The sequence below is a fragment of the Tupaia chinensis genome, unplaced genomic scaffold, assembly GCF_000334495.1.
Source record: "Tupaia chinensis unplaced genomic scaffold, TupChi_1.0 Scaffold000050_1, whole genome shotgun sequence".
Classification (NCBI taxonomy): domain Eukaryota; kingdom Metazoa; phylum Chordata; class Mammalia; order Scandentia; family Tupaiidae; genus Tupaia; species Tupaia belangeri.
Window position 1 is genome coordinate 2,590,306 of NW_006159508.1, and position 13,304 is coordinate 2,603,609.

The 13,304-nt window shown below is 44.6% G+C and overlaps 1 pseudogene; it reads left to right on the forward strand.

Moving 5' to 3' along the window:
• Positions 1-933: 933 nt before the first annotated feature.
• LOC106735860 (L-lactate dehydrogenase B chain-like) lies at positions 934-2,238 on the forward strand (annotated as a pseudogene).
• Positions 2,239-13,304: the final 11,066 nt, after the last annotated feature.

The following is a 13,304-nucleotide window of genomic DNA, read 5'->3' on the forward strand; positions in this document are numbered from 1 at the left end:
CAAAATCCTAAGAGGAGAATGGAGGAGAAGGGATTGCTGTGTGGCCATCCCCCCTGGGGGTGATTTCTCATTTTCAGTCTCTCTAATGAGCATACATGCCCTATAGCAAAAAATCTCTTAAAAAAGAATAACAAAAGCGATACTTTACAAATGAAGATAAATGAATGACCAATTCACAAGACCAAATCTGAGGATAAGAAGCTGTGGAAGGCATCAGGAAATGAGAAAAAGAAGAACCAGTGAGTGGAGCATCAGCAAAATTAATGCAAGTATTTCAAGAGGAAGGTGCTCTCACTTCCATGCCATTTGAGGAATAACTGCTATATCCCTGCTCCTGGAGTTTTCAAGAGATCAAAAGTCTTAGTAGACAAAATATGAATTTGAAAAAAGAAACTAATAGGCTTTGGGCCCAAAGGCAATTCCATTACATTTTACTACTGAAATCTTAAGCATGTTACATTTCTATTTTCCAATTGGTTGGACCTTTTGTTTTCCAACTGGTTAAAAACGGGTGTTAGGGGGCCAGCCAGTGGTGTGGTGTTTAGAGGTGCTGGACATGGCTGACCAGGAGTTGAGTCCCGGACCTGGGGTTTGCTTTCTCATCCCCCCCCCCACCCCACCCTACACACACTCTATCCCTCTCTGGTCAAATTAAAATAAATAAATAAATAAACAAGGTTAAATAAAATAGTTATTTAAAACAAAAAAGGAGGTGTTAGGGCCAGCCTATGGTATGGTGACTAAGGCAGCTGGATCCCATATGGTTGACCACAGTTCAAGTTTCAGACCCAGCAGCTCAAGAAACACATTGGGCACATAAATTTAAAAGGAAGATTGGAAACATAGATTTAAAAGGGGAGAAGGGACAGCTGACTTTATCTTCTTCGTGCAACTATTCCAGCCATCTTGAGAACCTTCTATGCCCTGAGCACAATGGCAAATCTTAAGGATAAACTCATTGCACTAGTTGCAGAAGAAGAGGCAACAGTTCCCAACAATAAGATCACTATCGTGGGTATTGGAAGAATTGGTTTGGCATGTGCGATCAGCATTCTGGGAAAGCTCCTGGCTGACGAATTGCCCTCATGGATGTTTTGGAAGATAAACTCAAAGGAGAAATGATGGATCTGCAGCATGGGAGCTTATTTCTTCAGACACCTAAAATTGTGGCAGATAAATAGTACTCTGTGACCGCCAACTCCAAGATTGTGGTGGTGACTGCTGGAGTCCATCAACAGGAGGGTGAGAGTCATCTCAACGGTGCAAAGAATGTTTATATATTTTTTTCTTCTTCTTTCTTCTTTTTTTTTTTGGGGGGGGAGAGGTTTTTGCTTTAGGGTACGTGCGCTCGCCAGCTCGCCAGACAGACAGAGAGACAGAAAGCGAGAAATCACCCCCCGGGGGGGATGGTCATGCCGCAATCCCTTCTCCTCCATTCTCCTCTCAGGATCTTGGGCACGCACGCACACGCGCCCAGCATGAGTTTAAGCCACCGGGTCCAGGACTTGAACTGCAGTCGACTACGTGGGAGTCCAGCGACATAGCCATTACACTAACTGCTGGTCCCGCAAAGAAATGTTAATGTCTTCAAATTCATTTTTCCCCAGTTCATCAAGCATGGCCCTGATTGCACCATAATTGTGGTTTCCAATCCAGTGGACATTCTCACCTATGTTTTCTGGATACTAAGTGGCTTGCCCAAGCACCATATGATTGGAAAAGGGTATAATCTGAATTCTTCTAGATTTCATTATTTTATGGCTGAAAAACTTGGCATTCATCCCACCAGCTGACACAGGTGAATTTTGGGAGAACATGGTAACTCAAGTGTGGCCATGTGGAGTGGCGTGAATGTGGCAGGTGTTTCTCTCCAGGAACTGAATCCACAAATGGGAATGGATAGTGACAGCAAAAATTGGAAGGAAGTGCATAAGATGGTGGTTGAAATTGCCGATGAAGTCATCAAGCTAAAAGGGTACACCAACTGGGCTATTAGATTAAGGGAAGCTGATCTCACTGGACCCATGCTGAAAATCTGTCCAGGATTCATCCAGTGTCAGCCGTGGTGAAGGGGATATACGGCAGTGAGAATGAAGTCTTCCTGAGACTTCCATGATCCTCAACACTCAGGGATTGACCAGTGTTATCAACCAGTAGCTGAAGGACGACGAGGTCGCTCAGCTCAAGAAGAATGCAGATAGGCTGTGAGACATCCAGAAGGACCTGAAAGACCCGTGACTACTGAGGTCTAGGCTGCAAAACTTTTAAAACTACCATGTGACTAACCATGAGCCTCTAGTTTCCTTCCAGATATGTGGATCATTATTTGCTTTTATCTCAGTATGTGAATGTGGGCCCACAGAATCAAAGCCCATGTTTGGTTTAATGCTTGCCATATGAGCCCTTGAACAAATAAAATTAAGTCTTGTAGTATTAAAAAAAAGGAATTTAGTATGATCTGCATCCCAGGTTGCTGTGAGGAGTAAGTAAAAGGATAATGAAAATAACTGGAATGTAAGAAAATGCCCAACATAGGGACTAGAGTGTAGCAGACACTTTTTTTTTTAACCTTTTGCCAGAGGGTGTGTTCACTCACCAGAGAGAGAGAGAAAGAGTGAGATAGTATGACCATGGGGAAGGGTCACTCCACAATCCCTTCTCCTCTACCTCTTTTTCCTTTTGGGATTTTGGGCATGAATGCACATACACCTGGCATGTTTCTCAAGCTGCCAGGCTGAGGATTCAAACCATACATTTGGCCATGTGAGAGCCAGCATCCTTAACCAGCATGCCACCACAGTTTGGTCTAACACTTGGTTCTTAGTCATTCCTTTTCCTTTCCCACTATGTCCCAGGCTCTGTGCTAGAATCTGATGTTTGAGGAAAATGATGCTAAACAAACACTACTTAGAATACAATGCGGTGTGAGAGACCTAAGGGAGCACGTGGTCATGGGGGAGAACTGGAGCCAGCCATTAAACTGGCCAAACCACCAGACCTGATAAAGCTGTTCCAGATGCTGCAGTGACCAATGACCCTGCAAATAGGAGGGGGCGGGGCGGAGTGAGAGAGCAGAGACTATCTTACTTTGGCAGGACGAGGGAGGAGACACTAAAGGAATCACTACGAAGACAGAATCATCCTTGGGTCTGGAGCAATCTGAACATGTAGGTGGGCAAAGAAACCAGGATGGAAGTCCAGGTGGGAGATACGAAGAGGCAGTGAGACAGAACCAGAGAAAACCAAGGGAGCACTCAAACCGGGGGTCGGGGGTTCTCCAGCTGTCATGACTTGGACCTGATGTAGGTATAACCTGAGGCCAGGGGTGGGGGAAGGCTCTTTAAGAAAAAGAAGATGAGTTTATTAATACAAAATTAGATATGAAAGTTTATATTTATTTAGAAAGAATATCATGCCACACATGAAGTTTGTTGTTTTCTTATTTCTCAGAGAGTAAGTGTACCCACCAGAGTGAGACAGACAAGGAAAGCACTCGGCTGGTTTCTCAAATTGCTGGGTCTGGGACTCAAACTGCATGGCTGAGCATGTGGGATCCAGTTACCTTAACCTCCAAGCCACAAAGCCAGCCTCCCTATTTCTGTAATACTGTCAGGGAAAACTTATTTCTTTCACAATGTACTCTTTAATTCCTCTTTTTTCTCTCTTTTTTTCTTTTTTTTAGGTTTTCGCCATAGGGCACATGTGCTTGCCAAAGAGAGACAGAGACACAGAGAGAAAAAATGAGAAATCACCTGGTGGGTGGGGTGTGGAGGGGGATGGCCACATGGCAATTCCTTCTCCCCCAGTCTCCTCTTGGAATTTTCAAGCTGCCAGGTCTGGGACTTGAACCATAGTCAGCCATGTGGGAGTCCAGTTCCTTAACCAACATGCCACCTGCTAGACTCTCTTTTATTCCTCTTAAATTAAAGTTTTGTGGTATTATTTTCCATAGAGATTACAGAAAAATAATTCAGTTTTTCCTCTAGCTTGGTTGATCCAAATTTGGTTTTAATTTTAGTGGTTCAGAAAAAGTTCCTTCAGCTTCACAAGCTGATATTGGTTGTGTCATATAAATTTTTAGAATTGTCATCATAGCTGGAAAAACCACTATCAAGGTTGTTTCATGCATGAACTCTAGTATTTCTGGGCATGTCAAGTTTGCTTGCACAGTGACTCATCTGAAATATTCTTTGAATAGACAATATACATTAGCCAGTATGTTAATGCTTTCCTTGTAGTAGTTTATTGTATATTTTCTATTACTTCATGGATGTCAGCATTTCACTTCAAATGTGCAAGAAGTTTAATATTGGTCATATAACACAGTGATAAGTTGAGAATCATAAACACATGACTTTACAGGCAACAGTTCTAGCCAGTGTAGGATTGCTGTAAATGTGTGCCCTCCACACACAGGATTTCTAATTAAACCATCTTTCACATCAAAAAAGAAAGATGTAGGGGCCAACAGGTGGCATGGTGGTCAAGGGCACTGGACTCCCACATGGCTGACCACAGTTTGAGTCCCAGACTTGGCGGCTTGCTTTCTCACTTTCTCTCTCTCTCTCTCTCTCTCTCTCACACACACACACACACACACACACACACACACACACACCGGTCAAATTTAAAAAAAAAAAATTAAAAAAAAATAATGCAAAAAAAAAAAAAAAGAAAGATGTATGTGGTAAATTTATAATGGAATCTATTCATGGTAGGAGAGAATTTCTATTTCAACTTAGCATTAATAAGAACCAAATTCTCACTTACAGTTTCATATTTCTGATGAATTTTTTTTCTTTTTTGGAGAGGTTTTCACTACAGGGCGTGTGCACTCACCAGAAAGGCAGAGACAGAGAGATAGAAAGCAAGAAATCACCCCCCAGGGGGGGATGGCCATGCCACAATCCCTTCTCCTCCATTCTCCTCTTGGGATCTTGGGCACGCATGCACCATGCCTGGCGTGAGTTTAAGCCACTGGGTCCGGGACTTGAACCGTGGTTGACTACATGAGAGTCCAGCAACATAGCCAATACGCTAACTGCTGGTCCCTCTGATTAATTTTTAAAAGCATTTTTTTCTTAGACTAGCTTATGGTTCTGTCATGAGATGCCTGGTGACCCCAAAATGGTATGTCTGTGCCCTAACTGTCAAACCTGTGAGCTTGACTTTCTTTCAGAAGGGGCTACAGATATAGATAGATTGAGGATCTTGAGCTCTTCCTGGATTATTCAAATGAGTCCACATTCCAATGACAAGGGACCTAATAAGAAACAGAAGAGAAGACACAGACACAGAGGAGAAGGCCATGTAAGACAGAGGCAGAGATTAGAGACATATAGCCACAAGCCAATGGATGCCCAGAGCTATGGGGAGCTGGAAGAGGTGAGGAACTCTTCCCTAAGCCCTTGGAGGAGTATGGCCCTGTCGACATCTTGGTTTCAGACTTCAAGACTCCAGAACTGTGAGAGAATACATTTTTGTTGTTTTAAGCCACCCCATTTGTGGTAGTTGGTTATGAGAGTCCTAGCAAAGAAACTAATACCAGTTCCACACATTCCAAACTTTGTTTCTCCTCCACTACCCAAACATTGGGTAAATGGGGTTGAATAAGACATACTCACAATTTGAAATGCCTTCCAGCCACACACCTCACTATGCCCAACGCTGATGGCCAGCAACAATTTAACTACATATGAAATTGACTGCAAGCTGCATAAATATATCTCACTAAACCCAGGCTCAATATGTCCCCAAACCCAGCTCTTTCTTGGCTAGCTTCCTACAAATCCTCTTATTCCTTCTAAGGCCATTCTACACGAGCAAAAACATGAAAACAGGGAAATCAGAGTGGAGAGAGATGGGCATCTTAGTGACTGCTGTGGTTTAAATAATGGTTTGTTCCTCAAAGGTTCATATTTGGAATTTGATCCCCAGTGTAATGGCATTGGGGATGGTGAGACCTTTAAGAGATGAGGCCTGGTGGGTGGTGTTTGGATCATAGAGGTATGACCTTCATGAATGGATGAATGCTGTCTCAAAGACAGAATGAATTCTAGCTCTCATGAGAAAAGATTAGTTCCCACAAGCGGGGGTTGTTAGAAAAGGAAAGTGACTGCATCAGGGTCTCTCTGTTTCTGTGGGTACCCACTAACATGTCTGTTTCTGTCTGCTATGTTGTACTATAGCACCAAAGGTCAGCCTGATGCCAGCCCCACACCATTGGACTTTCCAGCCACCAGCACCATAAGCCAAATAAACTTCTAATTTTTCTTTCTTTTTGAGAAGTTTTTGCTACAGGGCATGTGCGCTCGCAAAAAAGACAAAGAGAAAAAGAGAGACAGAAAGTGAGAAATCACCCCCCGGGGGGATGGCCATGCCATAAATCCTTTCTGCTGAGTTTTCCTCTTGGGATCTTGAGCATCCATGCACACACAGCATGAGTTTAAGCCACTGGGTCCGGGACTCGAACCATGGTCCACCACATGGGAGTCCAACAACATAGCCATTTTGCCAACAGCTGGTCCCATAAACTTCTATTCTTTATAAGACACCCAGTCTTAGGCATTTCTGTTAGCTACACAATAGCACGCTAAGACAGCAATCAAGGTTAAAATATCTGAATTCTGTAAATTTATCACCCTGTAGATATACTTAAGGATCTTGCCCCCATGTCCTCGAGAAGATTTATACAAGTAAGAGACTTGATAAAATAAAATTTTTTTTAAAAAAAAGCAAGAGACCTTGTTGGTCAGGGAGAACCATATTTTTTCCTCAAACAAGAATCAATGAACAGGCAGAATGTTTTCCTTGAACTCAGTTTCTAGAAGGAAAGTAATGTAGACCTGGATAAACAGTTCTAGGAAGATGGGAACATAGGAAGAGTTGTGACAAGAACCAAAAATAAAAATTAAAATTAAAATCCCAAGGAGCACAAAGGGCCCTTATAATTACATTTAGAATAAATAGGAAAGTGTATACTCACTCTTGAGGCTACCCTTGGGGCAAAAGAGTGTTGACAATGGTCATGGAATGAAGGTGAGGATGTGAAGTCTGATTTTGCTTCCGTATTCTAGACAACTTTTTTTTTTTTAATCAGAAAGAACAAACATTTGTTTGTTTAGAAGTTAGAGGTTGATGAGGTTTCTTGAGTCTAAGGCTTCTCTAAACTTGGGTCTCTTGGCTTATGTTTTGCATCCCAGGGACTCAGGCTAACTTGTGGATGCAATAGCACAGTAACTTCAGTACATCACGAAGGCAGGTGATGTGGAGGTTAAGGCGCCAGTATCCTACATAGCCAACTTTGTGGTTTGAGTCCCAAACTGGGCATCTTAAAAATTACACAGGGTGCAGACCAGCAATTGGCATAATGGCTATGTCGCTGGACTCCCACGTAGTCGATGGCAGTTCGAGTCCCGGACCCAGTGGCGTAAATTCACACCAGGTGTATGTGCATGCCCAGGATCCCAAGAGGAGAATGGAGGAGAAGGGGTTGCGGCATGGCCATCCCCCCTAGGGGGTGATTTCTTGCTTTCTGTCTCTTTCTGGTGAACACACACGCTCTATAGCAAAAACCTCTCCAAAAAAACAAGAGAAAAGATTCAATTAGAGGGTCTGACCCTGTAGTCTGAAGGTCAAAGGAGCCAGATTCCACACGGCTGATGGCAGTTTGAATCCCGGCCCCAGTGGCTTGAAAAACACTCCAGGCAAATGTGCATAAGTGTTTGAAATCCCAACAGCATGGAAAAATGGAGGAGAAAGGACTATGGCATGACCATAGACCATTTGTGGGATACTTTCTTTCACTCTGTCTCAGGCAAACATATGCACCATCTGGCAATTTAAAAAAAAAAAAAAGAAAGAAAGAAAGAGAGAAAGAAAGAAAGAAAGAAAGAAAGAAAGAAAGAAAGAAAGAAAGAAAGAAAGAAAGAAAGAGAGAGAGAGAGAGAGAGAGAGAGAGAGAAAGAAAGAAAGAAAGAAAGAAAGAAAGAAAGAAAGAAAGAAAGAAAGAAAGAGAAAGGAAAGGAAAGGAAAGGAAAGGAAAGGAAAGGAAAGGAAAGGAAAGGAAAGGAAAGGAAAGGAAAGGAAAGGAAAGGAAAGGAAAGGAAAGGGAGAAGGAAAGAAAGAAAAAAAGAGAGTGAAAAAGAAAGAAGACAATTATTTGGGGCTCTTAGAAAGGAAGCCAGGATCTCTGGGAGTAGAGTGAGTGTGCTAAATCTCTATGTCCTGCAAAGTTCACTTCACCTCTTCTCATAGACCCTCTATACCACTGGATTAGGGGAAGGAGCAGGCATGATATTTCAGAACTTCTGCTAGAGTTTGGTGAAATTGCTTATATCGGACAGTGTGGGCAACACAGGAAGACCCTGCCTCTTAAAAAATAGGGGGAGGAATGGTTCTGTGGCCTGGCGGTTAAGGCAGCCAGATCCCACATGGCTAACCCCATGGTACAATTCCCAGACCTGGCATCTTGAGAAACATGCTGGGCACATGTATGACTATGTCAAATCCTGACAGAATGGAGAAAATGGAGAAGACATTGTGGCATGACCATCTCCTAGGGCAGATGCTTTTTCTTTCTCTCTCTCTTTCTCTATTCCAAGCTTATGTGCTCTCTGATAAAATTAATAAAAAAAAAAAGTCAAATTTTGCTTGAAAACCACGTACACTGCGGGGGAAATAGGCAGCTTCCTGTCTGGCTCTCCTGCGTTTCAGTGCTGTTGAGAGGCCCATTATGGTACACAACAGCACCGTGCTTCAGAGTGCGGCATACCCCCACGGCCCCTAGACATGGCTTATCTAATCAAGTGAAGGAGAAAGGAGCAAATAAAAGATACATAGAGATTTTTGAACCATGGAGGAACTGAGAGTGTGTCAACAGCCTAAATTTTGTTTTCAATTAATTTTATTCACTATTATTATTATTTAATTTGGCCCAAGAGAAAGTAAGAAAACAAGTCACTAGGTTTGGGACTTGAACTGTGATTAGGACCTTAACCACCATGCCACTTGCTGGTCCTCAGCCTAAGTTTTTATTTTTGTTTTTTTTTTAAAGAATTATTTTACTTAACTTTATTTATTTATTTATTTTAATTTGACCCAAGAGGAAAAGAGAGAGAGAGAGAGAAAGCAAGCCACCAGGTCCTAGACTTGAACCACAGCTGGCCACGTGGGAGTTTAGTGTCCTTAACTACCACACCACCTGCTGGCCCCCAGTTTTTTGTTTTGTTTTTGTTTTTGTTTTGCTATAGGGTGCATGTGCTTACCATAGCATGACAAAGAGAGAGAGGGAAAGTGAGAAGTCACTCTCTCCCAATGGAGGATGACCATGCCATAATCCCTTCTCTTCCAGTCTCCCCTTGGGATTTTGGGCATGCGAGCACACACACACACAGCATGTTTTTCAAGCTGCCAGGTCTGGACCTTGAACCATAGAGTTAGCCATGTAGGATCCAACTTTCTTAAACTCCACACCACATACTGGCCCTCTATAAGACAGTCTATTTTTAATAAAATTGGTATAAGTCAGTTAGCCCCATGGCCTAGTCCTTCCTGCTCATCCTCCGCTCAGCCCACATTGATCTTGTGTCCATTCTCTTTCAGTCCTGCTCAGGGGTGTGCATTATTAAGACACTCTCCCTACTTCTAAACCATAAGCAAGTAAGTACAATGCAGTGTCCAGGGGTAGGATCTTGGAAGGTGAGAGAACTCTATAGACACTTTGTGGGGAGCATTCCCGGCTGATGATTGGTATGCACAAACAGAGGCAGATTGGGCTGGCATTTTGGGTAATGTTGGTATGACTAGAATGTAGGGTACAATGGGAGAGACAAGAACAAAAGCTGAAGACCCAAGACAATGCCTGCAGGGGCTATAGGCTTGGGGAGGTATGTGGGGGCCCTTATCTGGATCTGCTTAGTGCCCTTTCATGGAAATAGCCTTGGAAGGCGCTGAAATGCTGCCTGCCTGTCTCCTGGTCAGGAGGAGGCCTAGAGTCAGTTTATGGCCACTCTCAGGTATTTCTTCTAAGCATGTGATGTGGTTGAAAACTACTCAGCTGGACAGGGCAAATGGGGTTCATTTCTGGCCATTGGTGCCGCCAAGACCCAGCTGGCCCACTGTGCTTCAGGTCCAGAGACTGAGCCCCATAGTCCTGTCCCCCCTTCCTGGCAATGCATGAGCACAGGGAGATATCTGATCTACTGCTGCCTTCATTGCCCTCCTGCCCCACAGGAGTCAGAGGAGCTAGACTCCAAGATTGGGTCTTGCCAGGCTTCCCAGGGGGCTGCTGAAGTGTTAGTATGAGCCAAGTCCTGGACCTGATGGCTCGAAAAACACACCCAACCAAGGGTTTGGCTCAGTGAGAATGAACATTAGATGCCACATAACTGACAGATGGGGGTTCCCTACCAGTGGGCTTTCATGAGTCCAGCCAAGTGCTGACCCAACCTTAATGCTGACACCAAGATCACCCACTCATTAACCCCAGATCTGCATGGAACACTAATCCAGCCTAAACTCCAGCCCTGTCTGGCCCTGACCCTCTGAGCTTAATAGCACGACAATCTGAACCCAGGCCCAGGCCTCACTAACTCAATGCTAACGCTACATAAAATAACTACAATAACTCACCACCAACTTCAACTCCAATAAATCCTTCACTACACTCAGCTCTCACTTTAACTCCAGTTGCAACCTTACCCTAGGTCAAAGGAAATACAGAAATACACCTTTGGGGAGTGAATCGTGGCTGCCCACAACCTAGTGACCTGGACCGAAAGCTGTCTGCAATTTGAAAGCTGTCTGTAGTTTGAAATATCTCTGGAACAATTGTCCTTTGGGTTGATAATCTGATAGGAGACTACTGCCATTATTAATGGATTTGATGTCCAGAAATCTATCTGGAGAGAACCAGACCTTGCAAGTCTATAGCTGAGAAATAGAGGCATGTTAGTTATTTCCTCTATGAATAGCAGACCAGGGTAGAAGTTTTTAAAAAACTGTTCTCCCCCAACCCTGGCCTGCAGGGATCATCAGGAAATGGAATTATCTTCAATTTATAAATGATGAATAATTGCCAGCTTCTAAGAAGAGAGAGGAACGGGGTTTACAGTGTCGTAGATAACAGAATCCAAAGAAAGACGTTAGATTCTTAAAGAGACACCAGTATGTTTGGTTCTTACTGTTCAGCCTCCCCCCTGAACCTGGAAGGCTGGTTCTAGGTGCCTAGCCTGTGGCCTGTGGGGTACAGGCTGGCTGAGGGGCAGGTAAGAGCAGTCTCCTAAGCCTGGCTCAGAGCATGAGGCCCCAGGGAAGTCCCAGGGCTGTGCCCTGTGGGAGAAGGCAGAGGTCAGTCTGGAAATGCGACTCTAACATGGGCTGTCAATCAAGGGAAACAAGACAAATAACAGAGGCTTAGACACAAAGCCCAGAGGCGGGAAAGCAGGAGCAGAGGCTGGACGAGAAACAGGAGAAACAGCAGGTCTGGGCAGGAAAATGGGGTGGGGGCAGAAAGGCAAGCAATCTGAATTAGTCCCAGCACCCCAAGTGGCTTTTACACTCTCATGGCACAAGTTTGCATGGAAAAGTCAGATTGCTGTTTTAAAAACTCATTTTTCAGATTCAAAAACATTGAAGAAAATTGAGAAAGTACAAAAAGTTTGTAGGAGCCAGTTGGAACAAACTGCAGCTCTTGACATGAGTTACGGTCATTTAAAGGGGCAGGACATTACTAGCACTTAGTTATTTCAAGAATAAATATTCCCTTACCTTCTAGGTTCAGTTACTCACATCTAAAAGAAAAAACTTCCGCTCTCTTTCTTTGTCCAAGAGGACAAAGGCGCTCCTGAATAAACCCAGGGCCACCACTAAAGCTAACAGACCAGGGTCTATTTCCTGCACTGCTCAGAGTTAGAAAAGGGTTACTGGTCATCCCCGTGTCAGCACTGGGCTGGGGACTGGCTTCCAGAACACCAAGTAGCCCACCAGGTAGCCTCCCTGCCCTTGGGGCACTCACATCTTTTTTTTTTTTTTTGGGGGGGGGAGAGGTTTTTGCTACAGGGCGCGTGCGCTCACCAGAAAGACAGAGACAGAACGCGAGAAATTGGGGGGATGGCCACGCAGCAATCCCTTCTCCTCCACTCTCCTCTTGGGACCTTGGGCACGCATGCACACACGCCTGGCATGAGTTTAAGCCGCCGGGTCCAGGACTCGAACCATAGTCGACTATGTGGGAGTCCAGTGACATAGCCATTATGCTAACTGCTGGTCCCTACTCACACCTTTTGCAATGGTCCTGGAGGCCATTCCCACAGCATACCACTGAATGCACCCTATGCTCACACTAAAATACTCCCATCAGCACAGCTCAGCTCACACACCCAAACACACAATCGCCACACTGATGCTCACCTCACATCACACTGACATACACTCACACACTCACGACTGCCTACTCCTGCTTGCACTCAAATGCTCACCACTCACAATTCCAGGCATGCACTCACACACACTCCTACGCCATGCTGTCTCTCTCTCTCTCACACACACACACAAACACACACACACACACACAAACACAGAAAAACTAGCACATTAGACAGTTATCTGCTTCTTCCTTTGCACCTTTAGAGCCTAGTGTGATGTTACCTGTGGCATTTGCCATACTGTAACATGGTTAGTGAATGTGTCCCCCATCTCAGCCTGGAAACTCCCTAAGTTCCCCTCTGTAAGTCCGTCTTCCCACGCAGCGCTGGCACAGTTACTGAGCAGTAATATTCACCACGTGGACGTCAAATGCCGTGGACGTCAAATGCCATGGATGTCAAATGCCATGGCTGCAGCTTGGTCCAAGGAGCTAGGCTCACGCTCTCCTGGGTCTCTCTCTCTCTCTCTCTCTCTCTCTCTCTCTCTCTCTCTCTCTCTCAAGCTGGAGTTGGGGTTTGGAGAGGAAGTAAAAGAGAAACCTCCAGAAAAGTACCAGGTTCTGTGATATGCCTGTCTGTAGCACCTGTTGGTCCCACGTGCGTAGGAAGCCTGGGACCTTGTGAGAAGACACTTGGTCGGATCTGCACTGCGTCTCAAGGCTCTCCCTGCCCGTCCTCTCCTTTCTTCCCTTTTCTTTTCACGGTATCACTCCCCAATACTTTGCACACCTAATTCCAAAGGAAAGAGGAGAGAGGGAAAGGAGGAAGAGGCGAAGAGGAGGGCAAGAAGGAAGAGACGGGTGTAGGGCTGCCACTCCACACAGTGTGGCCGCTGGTGAGATCTCCATGGCCTAGGTCCAGCCCTCTACTTCTAGAAGC